The 13584-nt window shown below is 42.6% G+C and overlaps 1 protein-coding gene across 1 annotated transcript in view; it reads right to left on the reverse strand.

Annotated features, from left to right (window-relative positions):
* Window positions 1-13584, reverse strand: part of PREP (prolyl endopeptidase) — a 121868-nt gene that overhangs the window by 13758 nt on the left and 94526 nt on the right. The gene's annotated exons all lie outside the window — the stretch shown is intronic.

Raw genomic sequence — 13584 nt, forward strand, 5'->3', positions numbered from 1 at the left:
TAGTAGAAGTTAGTCAACAAACACTTGCATGCTTTTAAATGGAAAAACGTGCAGGTAGTGAATTCTCTCTTGAAGATAGAGAGGAGCACAATGGATATCCAGTACCATTCACTGGCTATTTAGTGGTGAAGCATCTTTCAGTTTTTATGGAGATAGTGTGGAGTCAAGTGTCTGAAAGTAGGGACACGTGAACTTGAATTCTTATTCCACAACTATCTAATCAGGTGACCTTGGGTGAGCCATTTATTATCCCCTGGCCTCAGCTCTTCAGCCCCTGATGGGGCCACTGTGCCTACTGCATGGTCCACGGAAGAGAACAGGCATTCAGTTCTCTACTCCTTGTCACCCTCCCAGCACCGGAAAAGTCAGATCTGGCCATCCTACCAAACGATTCAATTTGGGGAAACTTTTCTAGGAAAAAAATTTCATATTCAACTTCCTCTCTACATGTTAAGACAACTCTTCATTTCTTCTGTGTTAAGATATTAAGTAACTGTTAGCAACTACAAAGCATATATTAGGTTACAGTGTAGAACAACAACGATAAAGAAATCCTATTATTCCTGGTTAAAGACATTTTCTCCAGCATTCTTAATTAAGGCTCATCAAACTTGCCAGAGTCTGGGCAACCTTGGGCAATTTCAGTCAACATTTCTATATTCATTACTTCTTGGATAAAAGGAGTAAGAGAAAAAGCATAAGGAAGAGAACATTGACTGCTAGTCAAGTGATAAGCCATAGAATAACTGATAAACCACCAAAAGCTGATAATGGCTTCTTCCAGACAGAAAACCTGTAAACAGCTTTCTGTTTGGGCAAACATGGTGTGTTTACCCCAAATGACACCTGGAAAGTGTTCCAGTTCAGAAACGTCTTGCTGACCTTCCATGGTACACTCAAGGACATAAGCCTTTGCGCTCTGTGGCTTGGAGCCATATTTTATCCAAAGCTTTTTAAGGTAGTTCTATTGTAGGAAGTTGCCACAAAGTCCTTGGAAATCAACCAGGGGTTGGGAGGTAGGGGTGCAGATTTAGAGAAAAGCACTACAGGGCCACCATAAATGCCTGCAAACTTGGTAGTTTTTGGAACCCTGCCAAGAAATAATAGCAAAAAAAGAAGCATTTGTTTTTGACTTCGGAGACAAATACTGAGACGTAAATTTGAGAGTTTAGGAATCATGGACAATACTCTGCAGGGTTCAGAATTATCAAAAGGGGCACACTTTAATTCAAAGTTGTTAGAGGCCAGTTAGCAGCCTCTAATAGAGTGTAACTGTGTGGGTGCTACAAGTAAATGCACAGTAAGAGGAGCAAGTTCCAAGTCCAAGTTCCAAGTCATTGGCTGGGGCTAATGAACTCAAGTGTAGGGCCTTCAGCTCAGACTTGAGGAGAATTTGGAGCAGGGGAACAAAGTGTCTCGCACGATTCTTTTTTTTTTTTTTTCTTTAAATAAAGTTTATTTATTTTGAGAGAGAGAAAGAGAGAGCAGGGAAGGGGGAGAGAGAATCCCAAGCAGGATCCCTACTGTCAGCACAGAGGCTGATGTAGGGCTTGATCCCACGAACTGTGAGATCATGACCTCAGCTGAAATCAAGAGTTGGACACTTAACTGACTGAGCCACCCATGTCTCACGTGATTCTACCTTAAATGAGTCATCTGTTCAAAAATAGCATTCCCTCCAATTTACACCTATCCTCAAACCCCTGATCTCTCTCCAATCCAGCTCACCCGTCCTCAGGCAATACCCTCGTCTGAACCCCACTCTTCACCCAGTCAGCAGGGCTGATGGTCCTCTAGTCCCCACTAAGCTGACTCTCCTTCTGTTCTTAGAGTTCCCATCTTGTTGCTCTTGCTATGGTACCACCCTTCTTGTGGCTGCCTGTACATCTCCAACACCTGCAAGTCTCCCCTGTCTGGCTCCAGGACAAAGGAATCCTTTTAGAAGATACCATCAGGGGGCGCCTGGGTGGCGCAGTCGGTTAAGCGTCCGACTTCAGCCAGGTCACGATCTCACGGTCCGTGAGTTCGAGCCCCGCGTCGGGCTCTGGGCGGATGGCTCAGAGCCTGGAGCCTGTTTCCGATTCTGTGTCTCCCTCTCTCTCTGCCCCTCCCCCGTTCATGCTCGGTCTCTCTCTGTCCCAAAAATAAACAAACGTTGGAAAAAAAAAAATTAAAAAAAAAAAAAAAAAAAAAAGATACCATCAGAAGCACAGAGTCCCCTTCGGGCCGTAGTTGCAAAAATATATCCAAGCTTAAGCCTGTGTCATTCGGATGTTAAAATAACAACATTTTGAACGCTGTCCAAAAGTGAAAGGGCACTGTGAGATGATTACAGTGAAATCACCTTCAAGAAAACTCCTTACAAGAAGGCTATTTCCGACTTGAAATAAATATACACACCATACAGATATGCGTGTATACAGATTTTATCACATCTCTACACACACACACACACACACACACACACACAGCAGTGTTCTATGCCATTTCTGTTTATGGAACGGAAATTGATAATAAACCTTAACCTGACTCTTCAATAAAAGGGCAAATGGAATCTTGAGTCTCTTCATAACCATGGAATGAATCCATGTGAACATCTTAGAAACAGTCATTAAAAATAGCCCTGCCATTTTCCATCATATGCTTTGTACTTCTTTGACTTAACTGAAACTGATTTCCTCTTAACGCCGCTTCCTTCAAAAACTTTTAAGATGCTTTGGGCTTGTCTTTCCCACTGCTCTGGATTTGCTTGGATAGAAGGAGAAGCTGCCAGACTCCTTATTTCCATTTACTTCTCAAACCCAGTCTTAGTGGGTGGGCCTCAGCATCTATGACAAACATGTTAAATATGCAGTTTCCCAAACTGCATTCCCAGAAATTCTGACTCCATAGGTCTGGGGTGGAGCGCTGAAACCTGCAGATTTAGCAGGTCTCCTACCTATTCTGGCACAGGTGGATCAGGGCTCAAAAGCTAGTCACACAATTTACTTTTATCACCCCCTCTCTCCTTGTCAACTGTGTCAACTAAAACCAGGTGTGTCCCCACCATCCTTGACAATTCAATATGGAAGGCTATATTTCTCTTCCCCCTTGTTTTCGTGCGATTTTCTTTAGCGACTTTCACAGGGCAACTGAGGACCCATCCGGCATCCTGTCCTTACAGATACCTTAGCTTCCATGCCACGCTGGCCACTTGTTCAGATGTTTGCTGTGTGTCCGTTACGTGCCAGGCACTGGACAAGACCTGGCTAACTTCTTCCCTCATGGGACTCGAGGTGCATGGAGACAAACCAACGGGCAGTGCAAACACCCATCACCTGGCTCTGTCTTTGCCCTCAGAACCTGAGACTCTCTGCAAGGAACTCTGATGTTCCCCCTGTGTGACTCCAACTTGTTTTTCCACCACCTCCTTCCCTCCCTTACTCCTGGGGTATCTGTTTTCTTTTTTTTTTCCCAACTCTTATTACAACATTCAGTCCCTTATATTCTCTTGCTTTGTCAGCTTCACTTGGGCTTTCCTGCCCAACTTGAGACCCTTAGCAGCCCTCGTGGTGTCACTATGCCTGAAATCCTCTAATGCTAACCTAACCCCCCTGCATCCCTTCTCCTTCTCCGAGCTGCTGGCACTCAGAAAATGTCCACTCACTTTGCTGCAAATCAGTAATACCTGAAGTCATGGGCTCTGAAGTTATGCTTTAGGTCTTTTTTTTCCCTTCCCCTAAACGAGTTCCTTGCTTCTCCTTCCTTCTTTTCCTATGTCTTTTCCTAAATGTCCTCCTTATACCCTTTTTTTGTGCCTAAATCAACTCCAGAGTAGCTGTTCCCAACACTTTCCATTTTCTTCCATTCCCAACACCACCCATTCGCATCCCCTACTCTTTGTCTTGCCTGTCGTCATAGAGGCCATCTGCTTGGAGTTCTTAAAAAACCTTCTGCCAACTTCACTCACCCTCTGAAACTCCAGAGAGAGATTCCAGTCCTTGACAACCCCCCACCACACTTCTGACTACCACAATGTTTTCTTTTTGTATTTTCTCCCTTTCCTTGGCATGCAAACACACTCCGATTTCTCCTATCCTATGTAACACAAAACGAAAACCTTTTGCATTGCCCTATGTGCCCCTAGAGCTAAATTTCCATTTCCCTCTTCCTTCCTGATCAATCATCTCCACGGTAACCCACACCCCCAGCTCACGCCTTCCAACCTCATTCACTCTTGTCTCCACCACCACCCTTAAAGGGCATCAGTGGACGTTTCTATCTTTCTCCTTGCCCCTCTACCTTCACCTCTGCCTCGGTGGTGCATAACCTTCACAAGTTTTTCATAGGCTTATAGAGACACATCTATTCGTACATATTCGCACATATTCGGGTTATTGTTATATGGCGATACACAGAATCAGGCTAACATTGGCCTACAGTGTACTCCTCCTCTCCTCACTTAGCAAGATATCATGGAATGCTTTCCACGTTAAAGCACCCAGACTTGCCTCATTAAAAGAAACCACAAAAAATGAAAAACAAAACAAAAATGGCAGCCTAGTATTTCATATAAATGTACACAAATACATTTAATCACTTCCTCACTGATGGATATTCAGACTATTCTTTTTCTCTAATCAACAATGGAATAAATCCCTTTTAGATAAATCTCATATACTCATTCTATGATTTCTGTAGGATATATTCTTAGAAATGAGATTGCCAGATCAAAGTATATGTCCATTTAAAAATTCAATATATTCTGAAAAGTAATTCTCTAAAAACAGTGTATCAATTTAAGTCCTTAGTGACAGCAATTACCTCAGTGTACATTTCTTATCAGCAGTGGATGTTAAAATGGACCATAATTTTTGCTGGTCTAATAGGCAAATATTACCATTTCATAATTGCTTTAAGATTAGTTTTAAATTAGCAAACATTTTCATTTTAGTCATTTTATGTCTCTTCCTCAGAAAACAAAGTGTATCTGTTCTTTTATTGTGTTACTTTTCTGATTATAGAAACTATTTTTTTATGTCTATTTTTGAGAGGTGGGGGGGGGGGCAGACTGTAAGTGGGGGAGGGGCAGAGAGTGAGGGAGACACAGAATTGGAAGCAGGCTCCAGGCTCTGAGCTGTCAGCACAGAGCTTGACACAGGGCTGGTACTCACAAACCAAGATATCAGGACCTGAGCCGAAGTCGGATGCTGCTCAACCGATTGAGCCACCAAGGCATCCTGAAACTATTCTTACGTTAAAGATACTACCTTTTTTCCCCCTGCCATGTTTTGCTTGCATTTCTTCAAAGCCTATAACCTGTCTTTTAATTCTTTGTGGTATCTTGAATATATATACCACATATATAGACAGAAGTTTCTCACCCCATGTTATATAAATATTTGTCTATATTTTCATTTTGAGTTTTTACATTTACATTTATTTTTTTATTTTATTTTATTTAAAAAAAATTTTTTTTTCAACGTTTTTTATTTATTTTTGGGACAGAGAGAGACAAAGCATGAATGGGGGAGGGGCAGAGAGAGAGGGAGACACAGAATCGGAGACAGGCTCCAGGCTCCGAGCCATCAGCCCAGAGCCCGATGCGGGGCTCGAACTCACGGACCGCGAGATCGTGACCTGGACGAAGTCGGACGCTTAACCGACTGCGCCACCCAGGTGCCCCTACATTTACATTTATAATCCAAATGGAGTTTATTTTTACATAGGGTCTTTCCCCCAAATGGCCAACTATTATGTACCATTTACGGAAGAATTATTCTTTCCCCCACTGTTCAGAAATGCTATTTTTTAACTGGTTTCTTCCCAGGCCTCATCTGTTTTGATCTCTATCTGGCAACTGCTTTGGGTTCTTGGGCACAGTATCTCTTGGGTCCTTCTGTATTTCCCTAATTCTTTTCCAGCCTTCCTAACCAATCCAGACTAGCTCTTCTTCTTCCCACCACATGCTACTGTTTTCCATACTCAGTCTCTTCTTTTCTCTCTGCAAACCCACCTCTGCCATCTCAAAGAGCTTTAATAAATTACTCTCTGCTACGGACCTCCAAGATCGCACTTGCAGGCCACACGAGGGGCTGTGATCTCACATGGCAGGTGGCCCCTCTCTACCTGCAAGACACCATGCCCTGGGTATACGTGGGATGTACTTCCTTGGCGTTCTTTTATTTTGGTTAGTAACAGTGCTCTCTCATTTCTCTCTCTTTTCAGCCACTCAACTGCCAACTCAGAATCTGGTCTTGTGCCAAGGACCTCTCAGTCCTTTCAGTTCCCACAGCCAGGCCTCCCCTCCACCATCTGTACTGGTGGACCTGCTCAGGGTTCCATACAGCACTAGCCTCAAAACCAACTGTCTCCCTGACGCCTCTCATTTGCTAAAGTGGCACTATGGTAGGAATAGAACCTGAAACTACTATCAGTTAACATACAAAAATTAGAATGTAATATATATATATATGTACAAAAGCCATTAGTGCCTTATGAGTAGACAACTGCCAAAGTTTATTTATTTTTTTGTAAATTTTTTTTTTTAACGTTTATTTACTTTTGAGACAGAGAGAGACAGAGGATGAACGGGGGAGGGTCAGAGAGAGAGAGAGAGGGAGGGAGACACAGAATCTGAAACAGGCTCCAGGCTCTGAGCTGTCAGCACAGAGCCCGACGCGGGGCTCAAACTCACGAGCCGCGAGATCATGACCTGAGCCGAAGTTGGACGCTTAACCGACTGAGACACCCAGGTGCCCCACAACTGCCAAAGTTTAAATCCATGTGTAATTCTTCCATTATTTAATAGCCTATTGCCATGACAATACTTAGGTTCAAGTTAAAAAGCAAAACGACTTACTTTTTTCCCCCCTCATACTTGTAACCAAATGAGAGGGCGCTGGCAATACACATCCATTGTTTTTGAGTGTCCACTGTGGGCACAGCCCTTTAATGGAATTCCAGGGCTCTTATGGGATCCTTAATGGACAGGAAAACAAAGTGCTCACACAAGATCTAACAGGCGGCTACTTGAGTAACAGAGAAAGTCTCTCTATCATCCAGCGGTAATGGCTCGTCATGTGAAGCTGATGGGCCCTGCCTTCCCTTCTTCCTGTCAGCAGCAGAGCAAATAGGTTGTGCAATAGAGCCAGCTCCACAAGAAGCCCGCGACACCAATGTAACAGGGTCTGTCCTTGGGCACACGCTTCCCCTTAACAGACTGCAAGTACCACCGAAGAAGCTCCTGGGAGATCTCATAAGAGGGTCTACTTAAGCATGTGGCCACATGAAACCTTCATCAGGGACAGCACAAGTCAAAATAAACATCATGACAGCCATTCAAAGCCAAAATAAACATCACAGCAGCCATGCAAAGTCAGTTAGTTCTAAACATTAGTGAGCCAGCCAAAGGTTGCTCAAACACTAGATTAAGAAAGCTTCCCTCCTTAATTTTATTTCTCTCCCCTTTAAAACTTAAATGCCTCATTTTGGAGACTCTCACAGCAGTGTAATAATGTTACCCCACATCTTGAACCAAGAACATTCAGCACAACAAGGCAATGAAGGTCTACATTCTCTGTGAAGCCCGCGCTGTTTGTCGATAGAGGTCAGTGACGGGTCTTTTCTGAGCAGTCCCAAGACCGTGCCACTTGGTTGAAAAAAAGCTGGTATCAATTCTTTCTAAGCCCTGGGGAGTTAATAAGATAATCCCAAATTCTGGAGATTTGCAATGTTTTAGATACAAGGAGAGACTGTCACTCTGGGACCTCATAAGCTGGTCACCCTCTCTTATTATATGAATGACAAACCTGAGGTCCATGAAGATAAGATACCTGCCAAGGTAACGCTGCCAGTTTATGGAAAATTACCACCATGCTCTCCTAAGTCCCTGGTCCAGGTTTTTTTCCTACTCTTATCACAAAGTAATTCACTGTGTTATTACTTCCTTGTAAATATCTTTATCGGGTGTAAACTATCTAGTATTTTGCAAATGTTAGAAGCTTTGGCACTGATTTAATAGATTTTTTTTCCTCTCAAGACAATGATCACCAGTCTCTAGGGAATCCAGGGGACAAATATTCTGCCAGAGATACTGTGATTTATTGGCTTTTCTGTTTTTGTTACCCTCTTGAAAAGGAGACTCATTCAAGCATGTCAAAAGCCACATTTCAGATACAGAGGTTATAATATTTACTATTTTTTAAAGCAAAAAAGGTCTTCTTGGAAAGATAATCCTTCTCCAAGCAGTCATCAGTGTTACCATCTTGAAGGCAGATTACTAAAATAATAAAAATCTCAGTGTATCTGCAATGTCATTCTACTAAAATAATTCAGTTTCAATGATATTTTTAAAAGTGTAACAGATACAATTAACTTCACAAATGAAACACAAAAAATGCTTATGACAATCCTAAAGAAAGCAACCCCAACCTTCTAAGCAATCAATTAAACTTAAAGCAGATTCCAATTCTGTATATTGAAGCCCATATTCTAATGAATGATTATTTAACAGATAAGATCTCACAGATCCTCAAGTTGAATTCTTTAAATTAAAAAACTAGTACAGAAAAGAGACAAAGGGTTTCTACTTATCTAAAGTATATAGTAAACAAAACAAAACAAAACACCAGAAATGACTACCCTTTATTGTCAAGTATGACCTTCCAGAGGCGCCACCAAATATAAAGTAGTATCACTCTGGAAGCATGCTTAGGCATGAGATGATGGTCACTGAATACATGACCAGTTGTCTTAATGTGTAGTTAAGAGATGGTTTTTGAAAAGATGAAATAAAAACATTTTCCTTTAAAAAAAAGTGGAGCAAGGACACATAAACAAATCAAGGAAACATTACTGTTCTTTAAGAAAACATCAGTTATGAAAAGACTAGCCATCTCCACTATAACGATCACTTTTCTTGAAATGAATACCTTTGGTAATAAAATCAATTTTGCTGAGACATTCAAACATGGGCAACCACTGAAGCTTCTGAAAACAATCTTCAACCCACATTTGTTCTAGTTCAGATCTGGTGCTATCTGAGACAAGTGCCAGGGCTCTCAGGATCACCAGTAAAGGGACGTGCTCAGAGACGACAGAGGAAAAGTAAACTGCAGAGGGCAGGCCCTTCAGAGAGAAGAATGTACCGTGATAGCAGCTCCTTCCTAATTTTAGGGCCTGACAGGTTAAAAGGAGAATGTTCATAAAAGGGTGCTGAGCTTCCCTTTTTATCAGAGTTGACAGAGGCCACTTGTGTGGCCTGTGCTAAGTGTGGCAAATACATGTGACAAGGAGCAGAGCTGCTCAGAAATATCATGGTCAAGGCAAACAGGGATCAAGACATTCCATTTCCCAAAGAATTGAGCAGAAGGCCATCTTTTTGCCTCCATTACCTTGTAAGATGAGTATAGGAAGGGCTTCCCAGGGTTTCGAGGGGGCACTGCTCATTTCTGTACTGTGCTTAGGTTAAAAATACCCGCCTGGCATTAGAAGGTTGTAATCCTATCTGTTTTCCAGGCATTTAACGTTGGAGAAGCGGGGAAGAGTCACCTTTGGGCAGAAAATATAAAAGGAAATTTCTATTCCAGGTCCTTTTTGTTTGCTTTTCGAAGGATCGGTAGACATTTTTCTAACACTGGAGATTTAAAAACTCCCATGGGGGACCTCCACAGTAGCAACATCAGTCTATTTAAAAACCTATTTTAACTTTTGGTACATTTCTTGAGCACCAACAATGTGCTAAGTGCTATACTGATAATCTCTGCAAAAATGCATTCAGCTCTCAAAGGCTGGCCATCTGTTCTTTGGAATAATAAGCCCACTCCCAGTCTCGAACTATGGAGCAAGAAGTGAAATAGAAACTGGAAGATTCTGAACACAAGGAAAGAAAGACAGTGGCACAAGTAGATCATGGTACTTTGAATTCTGTCTGGAGTTTAGAGGCATTCTGGGCTATGATGAATAAATATGGCTTGACCACAAACATACTATCCATCTTCAGCTCCACTGATCTGACCTCTTTGTGGTCACTGCAAACACAATCAGACCATTTCATAAATGTGAAGGACCTACTGCATGCACAGGTTCAGAGAAAGCAGCCTCTGTTTTTGTAACAGGCATTGTTTCTGCGGGTGCTCTCACAGAATGCATAAATTGCCGGTAATGAGGCTTACTACGGTGGCATTTAGGCTGCACGTCAAATGCACATGTGTTTGTTTTGTTCTTTATGAAAACAGCATGAGGACTCCATCAACAGGGGTTAGGAGCTCTGCACCGCTTGCATTCAATGAACATTTGCTGAATGAATAAATGGGTTAGAATTGCATATCAAACACTCTTTCTGATCCCCCCAAAACCTATACCAGCTCACCTCAGTTCCTAAGCCTCAAAAGGTATCCTGGATGCCTCTAGCACACTATCTTATCCCTGCCTGCCTGTCTCCTAACAGGACTCCCACTTCCAGTCTTTGGGCACTTGTTACCACATTAATCTCCCTGAGATTAAAAAAAAAAAAAAAAAAAAAGAGTGAGAACCTTCCTTTTAATCTTGGTCACTCCCCTACTCAAAACATGCAACACACCCCCTGACTTTCATGTTTTAGACCAGATATTAAATCTCTCCACCCTCTGCCTTCAACCTTTCTGAATCCTTCCCAACTGAAACTGTCCTCTCCACCGAAAGTGCCCAAAGTTGGCACATCTCCAGATGCCCAAAGTTGCAAGGGTTTACAGACTAAAGCACAACTGGAAAAAAAAAAAATTTCACTGGCTCTTAGGAATTCCCTTATTTGACCCCCCTCTCATGCTCCTACCCAATGTAGGCATCCCCAAAGCTACATCTCAGGCAGGTTCAGCCTCTGCTTGGCTATTTCTAGTGGTAAGAAAGAAATTTACAAGAGCACAAATGGCAGCTTATTTCACTTCCGGAGCCTCTCTTGTTGTTACAAAGTTCCTCCTTACCTGCAACAGCAGAATAACTAAAAACACAGGGAATAAATTAGCCAATGCGCTGGAGATAGAACCCAGGGCTCATAAATTTCCATACAGACTATCATCTAAAGTTCTATACTTTTATTTAAAAAAAAAAAAAAAATTTTTTTTTAACGTTTATTTATTTTTGAGAGAGAGAGAGACAGAGCATGAACAGAGGAGGGGCAGAGAGAGAGGGAGACACAGAATCCGAAACAGGCTCCAGGCTCTGAGCTGTCAGCACAGAGCCCCACGCGGGGCTCGAACTCACGGACCGCGAGATCGTGACCTGAGCCGAAGTCGGCCGCTTAACCGACTGAGCCACCCAGGCGCCCCTAAAGTTCTATACTTTTAAAAACAAATACTAAAGTGCCTGCCAGTTAGTTTCTGCATTTTTCACAACAGAATTTTCTTTAGCCCTTACTTCAGTCAAAATAGATGTTACTTATTTTACTTGATTTAAAACATTTAAGCAAGTCTAACCCTGAACCAAGCACTACTGTTAAGAGTTTATAAATATTCCCTCATTTAATGAGGTCTATACCATGAATACTCCCTTTTTTGGGGGGAGGGGGGTCGTCACTCAGACCAAGAGAAGTAGCTAGTCCAGATCATATATCTTGTAAGTGACAGAGTCAGGATTTGCATCTGGGCCGGCTGACTCCAGACTCCATGCTCTTAGCCACCATAAATAAAGGATCAGCAAATCCCCTGATTCCCCTCCAGGGACCCCTCCCGAATCCTGTGTGGCACTGCTGCTGTGCCCTCATGTGCCCCCGTGGGTCTGTTACCTCTCTACAGCTAGCACGGTGCCTGAAAGAGAGTGAGCCCTGAGACAAGTGCTGGATGAATGCACAAAGAAAAATGCTCACACTGGACACTATGCTTCAAACAACACACCAAAAAGTATTTTAAATGGCAGATATTGAAAGAAAAATCCTTACAAATAAAGCAGTCAAGAGTTTGGCGTCAAAATGCTTATAAACTGAAAAGTAATAAAATACAAATGAACTCTGGTTGGGGCGCTCAAGAGACTGTATAAGCCTGTACGAGGTCACAAATTTCCAACGTGTTACTAATGAAAAATATTTAACACCTGACATTTTCTTTATGTGTAGCTGTTAATCTGTTAATTCAGCAATGTGAGGGCGGGTGGGCTTCATGTCTCTGAAACCGTTTAGTTATGGTCATTTACTGCATGGGACTGCACCTGTGTCATAAAAACCCTGGAAGAATACATGAAATCAATTTCGAATTCTCATTAACTCAAAACTAGGGTGGACCACCTATTTATTTTATTGCCTTAGGAAAACAAAGTTAACAGGCAAAATGCTGACAAGACAAATTCCGGCTAGAATGTTCAGAAATAGAAGAGAACCACAGAGCTTTAAGGGTCTGTGGCTGGTAGCTCAGCATGCCTTCCTTAAAAGGGTGGACTAGGAAAGACAGACAGATGTTAGTGAGGAGGAAAGAGCAGTGTTTGTGCAATCAAGCATTTCATGGCGGGGGGGGGGGGTGGTGGTGGTGGTGCTGGAACATAGCTGTACACGGCCGAGAGTGGCCCTGGATTAAGGGGGCAGTCCTGACAAAATCCCCAGAACCAGGAAGCAGGCACAACTGTCCAACTGCCATTCTCTTGTCTGTAGGTATCCAAGGGGCAAGTGACATACAGCCGAACACTGTGAGGAGCAAATGCACACAGACTCATTGCACTGCAGAAAAACGAATGACTGGAATACTAAAGAGGTGAATTTGGAAGTACAATTCTCTGGCATAAAGACATTTATGTGAGTGTCTGTTGGACACTTCCAGTGCAGCTATTATGCTGCTCTGCTTCTATCTAGCGTCTCTCAGACAATGCAAATGCAAATCACCAAAATAAACCCCACTGGTGAGCAAGAGGCAAGAAAAACCTATCATAGAGGATTTCAAGTCGCTTACAGAACAATCCTTAAGAAGCTCATGAGCACCTCAGTGCATTTCACTCCCCCACACCGGGAAACGTGGAGCCAGAAACGGGCCCCTGCTGGTGAAGGCAGGCTGCAAAGAGGTGGTCAGTGAGAACACATGCAACGAGAGGCCTCCAGGGGCATCACAAACAGCTGCTGGAGGCAACTCACCAGGGGTCAGAAAGAGAGGAAGGGGAGCAAATGAACACCAATCACAAGGTTCAGAAATCCTGCTGCAAAATTACAGGCATAACTTCTTTGATTTACATTTTATGCTCTGCTGTGTTAAATGTTTCAGATTTGTGCAGTAGAATCGGTAGCAAAAATCGTAGCAGTGAAACCGTACATAGTATTTTTTTTCTTTTTTGATGGCTGTGAAATGCCTCCCTCCACCTCGTTCATCCCAGCAGTGTCATGACAGAAAGACAGCATTTTTAAAATGCTTTAAATTTGGAAATAGTATAATTTTAAATATGCATACACATACACACATACCTTTTTGTGTATTTTTTTAATGTTTATTTATTTTGAGAGAGAGAGAGAACACGAGTGGGGGAAAGGGGGTGAGAGGGTGAGAGAGGGTGAGAGAGGGTGAGAGAGAGAGAGAGAGAGAGAGAGAGAATATCACAGCAGGCTCTGCACTGTCAGCACGGAGCCGGATGCAAGGATCAAAGAACCAAAAGGCA

Source organism: Herpailurus yagouaroundi, unplaced genomic scaffold (assembly GCF_014898765.1).
Source record: "Herpailurus yagouaroundi ecotype Mexico unplaced genomic scaffold, PumYag 139, whole genome shotgun sequence".
NCBI classification, from domain to species: domain Eukaryota; kingdom Metazoa; phylum Chordata; class Mammalia; order Carnivora; family Felidae; genus Herpailurus; species Herpailurus yagouaroundi.